Source organism: Tenrec ecaudatus (genome assembly GCF_050624435.1).
Source record: "Tenrec ecaudatus isolate mTenEca1 chromosome 4 unlocalized genomic scaffold, mTenEca1.hap1 SUPER_4_unloc_12, whole genome shotgun sequence".
NCBI classification, from domain to species: Eukaryota; Metazoa; Chordata; class Mammalia; order Afrosoricida; family Tenrecidae; genus Tenrec; species Tenrec ecaudatus.
The window spans coordinates 311,613-316,669 of NW_027457589.1; the positions used below are offsets into that span (position 1 = coordinate 311,613).

At 42.8% G+C, this 5,057-nt stretch overlaps 1 pseudogene; it reads right to left on the reverse strand.

Annotated features, from left to right (window-relative positions):
* Window positions 1-225: 225 nt before the first annotated feature.
* Window positions 226-750, reverse strand: LOC142435861 (stathmin pseudogene; annotated as a pseudogene).
* Between the last annotated feature and the right edge of the window lie 4,307 nt (window positions 751-5,057).

Here is a 5,057-nt window from a genome sequence, read left to right on the forward strand (position 1 = left end):
ACGTTAGAAACACTCCAACACTTTAGAAAAAAAGAGTCAAACACTTTTTGTTTCTCCCCTTTAGCCCCTAAAACAACATCACATGGTCTGGATCTACCTATTTACGTCCTACGTTGGCTTCTAGTCTTTGTCAGGAGGGAAATAGTAATAGTAGTAAAATGACACTGGCCAGCACGGTCTTTGGATCTCGAGGAGGGAGGGGAGAAAGTCAGTCCTCAGGACAAGCTAGTCGGCTGCAGTCTCATCGGCGGGGTCTTTGCATTCCTTGTTCTTCCGCACTTCTTCCACGTGCTTGTCCTTTTCTCCCAAGCGCTCCAGCTTGGCCACCATTTGTGCTTCTCGGTTCTCTTTGTTGGCTTCCATTTTGTGGGTCAGCTTCTCCTCGGCCATCTTGCTGAAGTTGTTGTTCTCCTCGATTGCTTTCTGCAGCACCTCCTTCTCGTGCTCCCGCTTCCCGGCCAGCTGCTTCAGGACCTCCGCCTCATGGGACTTGCGTCTTTCTTCTGCAGCTTCTAATTTCTTCTGAATTTCCTCCAGGGAAAGGTCCTTCTTCTTTGGAGGAGAAAGAGGGAATTCTGGGACGGCCTCTTTTGAACGGGGGCTGAGTATCAGCTCAAAGGCCTGGCCAGAGGCCCACTTCTCCAGTTCTTTCACCTGGATATCAGAAGAAGCCATGGTGAACAGAAGACAAGAGACTGGCAGTGTACGCTCTGCAATCCACTGGGAAGGAAAGCCCTGCTCGGTCCGAGCCGCCTGGCCACACTCTCACAAATGTAGTTTTATGCAATCATTTTGGCTTAGAAGGCCCTAGAAAATATTGTCTATCCAAATATTGTTGTTTGAAAGCAAACAATTATTAAGAAGATCCTCAAAAAAAGAAAATAAACTCACCCAAAAGTGAAAGACCGCATACAAAGTATATATATATATATATATATATACACACACACATTCTAATATGACACAAGGATGGTGATACTTTATTCACATACTTTGGACATGTTGCCCAGAGAGGCCAGTCCCTGGAGAAGGCCATCACGAGGGCAGTGACAAGGAGGAAGGCCCTCCAGGAGATGGATTAACAATGGCTGCAACAATGAGATCAAATGTAAGAACAGTTGTGAGGACAGTGCAGGACTGGGCAGTGTTCTGTTCTTTTTGTGCTTAGGGATGCTTTGAGTAGGAACCAACTTGATGGCACCTATCAACAACAAATTCATAAACTGTGCTAAGTACTCTAGAATGTCCACCTTTTTTAGATTTTAAATAGAGAGGCTATCTACAGAGAAATCCATCTACTATAAAGATCGATAGACTGTCAAAATCCTATACAGGGTTGCTATGAGTTGGAGTATACATTAGGGCAGTGGGTTAGATGTAAAAATATTGATAGACTGCCTTTTCCACTGAAAAGTAAATGTTATTTATTGAAAATCTATTAGGAGCCAGGTAATATTCTAGGCACCCTAGTCATCCAGGATGAAACAATAAGTAAGGAGTAAAAAACTTCCTTTCCTCATGGATTGCCCATTGTAAATGCTCTTTATCACACTGAATATTATCAGTCCACTATAGAGCACTCTAAGCTGCATAAAGTCTTAATTTTCAACCCAAATAAATTACTCAAGTTTGAAAAACAAAACAAGAACAAATTATAAACCTAATATTTCCTGACAGTGTCCATTTATGTCTATGTAAGTCTCAAGTCAGTGTTTTCCTTTTTCGAACACTTTCTGAGGTACTCAAATCACATTCTTTTAAATGTCCTTTGCATTTGGGAGACAAAAGGAAGACTGAAGGATTATATCAGGGGTGCAGAGTGCGTGAAGTAAGCTTTCCTTACTTGCAGTCATTGGTACTTTCAATATCCTACCCCCAAGCCATCATTTTCAGGTCATCGATTTTCCTGCAAACTTCCTACTCATTGTCTAGCTTTCACAGGCATATGAGGCAGTTGATCCTCAAGTGACATCACACAATATGTAACATAGGTTCTCAGAGCAGATGTATATATAAAGAAGACTTGGTGGTGAGTGGACTAAGCATTAGTTGCTAAACAAAAGGTTAGCGGTTCAAACCCAGCAGCTACTCCTTGGGAGTAAGTTTAAGTATTGTGTGCCGATAAATATGGAAAGCTCTGGAAACCTAAAGAACAGTTATATTCAGTTCTACGGGTTTGCTATGAGTCTGAATTGACCCAATGGCGGTAGATTTACACTTTGAGGCAGAAGTTGTGTGTTTGCTTGATTGCTTGTGTGATTCATTCAGTGATTGCTTATTTTTTCTCCAGTACAGAAAGTAATGGCATCCACCCTGATTCTCCTACCAACGATATCCCAGGTAAACACAGGCTAGAAATTGTACATTTCTACTTGGTCTAGCATTTTAACTCAAGTAAATCAACCAACAAAAATGTGTAAGAATAAAAATTAAGAAATCTCCAATGTGAAATGTGAAGGCCCAAAGGTACACTAGTAGTGAATTTGCAGAAGGTCCTAAGTTGCTCTGGGTTTGGATCTTTGGTTTTCTTCTAGAATCATGTCCATGTGAAACACTGATATATGAGGTGCTAAAATCTGGAGGTCCGTGGTCTTTAAAAAGCCTGGTCTGCAAAAGCAAAGTGGAGGAGAAATTAAAAAGTTGACGAAGAACGCTGAGGTCAGATGCCAACAAAGATGAAAAAAAACACACGATGAGTGAGACACATGCCAGTGGAGTGAAACAAAGAGGCAGCAGAAAGAAGGGTATGGAATGAACTGGCTTTTTTTGGAACAAAAGGCCAGGCAGGCGGGTCAGGAGGATCTGAAGCATGTACATGCAGTGAGTGTCTCATCCAGATCAGGGGTCCCACATCCCCGCTCTACAAAGTGCCTTCAGCAGGTCAGGCACTCGGTGAGCATATTTTCACCGAATGAAACAGGAAAACTATAGTCCACGTGCTTTTGTGATACTCAAGAGCTACCAAGGCATTTGGAAAGGGAGACAAAGTGCCATTCCATTGCAACGTTGTAAAATGAAAAAAGAACACACATGGTCACAGTAATGGGTGAGGGCTTGCAGGACAATATGACTTCTCTCCCGTTGTGCATGCGCATATGGCTCTAACTCTACATTTTCCACTAGAAATATCAGACTACAGTGGATCTGATGCCATCCATCAATGCTGCATTTTCTGGAATCCAATGAAGCTCCCACTGTCGTTATTCCATGTCAATGCAGAAAAACACATAGTGCCACTGATAAACTTTCCATCAGATTTATTATGTTGCACTTTTATTTTTCAACTTTTAGAAGGTAGAAAACAAAAATACACAGATGCTGCATTAGGCCAACTTGGGTTCAGGTGTTGTACTGTGGGTACACACCTTGTAAAGGGAGAGCAGCTATGACAGAAGGTACTTGCTGACCAGATGTGTTGCCTCAACACACAACTGTGTCTACCTCTCTGGCTCAGCTGGTTCATTCCCATGACCTCTTACCACCATGTTAGTGAGGTAGCATGACTTCTTCACTCTCACTGCTCCCTTCAAAAACCCAGAACCCCTGAAAGTGCTCTCTTTCTGAAAGACATCTGCCTCAAGGACGCATGGTCCAAAGAGTTACAAATTATTGCAACGAGGAGAACTTGGAGTAACTAAAGTCACCTTACAGTATTTATAAACACAAGGGGCACATCAGTTACTTATGTTATAATTGTAGTGATTGCCTACTACCCCCTGAATCCTCTTCATTGTCATCCGATGAGTCATCCGATGAGCCACCAGTTAGGCTGCTGTAACTGGTCCTACTGCGCCACAGCAGGTTGCACTGCTCCCATGCAGCAGCCTCTTGGTTCTTTCCATGTGTTTTTGATTCCAATGACTTTAACCTTGTTAACTTGGCCAATGTGTTTGTTACTGGACTGCCAATATCCGGGCCAGCCAGGTGAAGAAAGATCATGCAGTGGTTGGTGGAGTCACTCTCATACACTTGGCCTGTGGTTGGCTTTTTACTCTCCGTGGATACTAACTGAAACTCAGAAGAACCCCTTCTCGGTTCCATCAATGAGTAAGGCATTGAAGAAAGAACTGTACAGTCTACAACACCATCTTTTGGAACTCAGGGGCTCAGTTTTACAGAGCCATCTCCCTCCTTTACTATCTCTTGTTTGGATGATCTGAGTAGCACTTCAGATTCCAGGAAGTCTTGGACTTTCCTGCACTGCCACCTCCATCTTCACTTCAGAATTGAGTTACATCGTAGAGCAGAGTCCAGGAAACTACAAAAAAGATGCAACAGGAAAGCTGCCTGCTCTTTGCTCTGGCATTGCCCTGTCTCTTCTGCACAGAACTGCCCCTTTGGGGTAAGAACTACCGCCCTGGTCTCAATTCTCTTGGCTACAGTGACCAGAGACTGGACTTGGAGGCCACCTTTACGTTATCTTCCTTTGCAGATTCCCCTGTAGTGAGCGAGGAACACCATCGGAGCCTGCCAAAGAAAATCCTGCCACCTCCACTGACTTCACCACCACCAAGTCTCTTCACTCATCCACTCCGTCTGGAGAAATGTTCGTCATGGATTTTGTCTTCCTTGTATCCACAATCAAAGCTCATGGAAGCAGCAGTCAAGAGATCAAAAGATATATTAAATGTGGTGAATATTCAATATTCTTCAGAGTATTGAAGAGTCAGAACCTCACTTTAAAGACTAGGTCCACCTGAACTCCCCCAAAAGATTAGATAAAATAACTAATTCAGCATTCTATTGAAGTTGAAGTACATGTGATAATTCTTCAAACACCACTAGTGAATATTATTCAGGGTGAACCTAATACTCACCTTCCATGAAGAAGGGCCAAGTCTGTAGGGAGTTTTTAGGCTATTAGATGAAAAAGGAAACCATCTAGCCTCAGGTGCAGTGAACAATTGTTGATTGCTCATGGAAAGTCATGGTAACCACTCACATAACAAGGGTTGACCTAGAGCAGTGATTCAATTCAATTGCTCCTCCAGGACTTCATTTCTGAATCGTCTTTTTTTTTTTTTTCAAAATACCTACCAGTAACCTTTCATGACAGT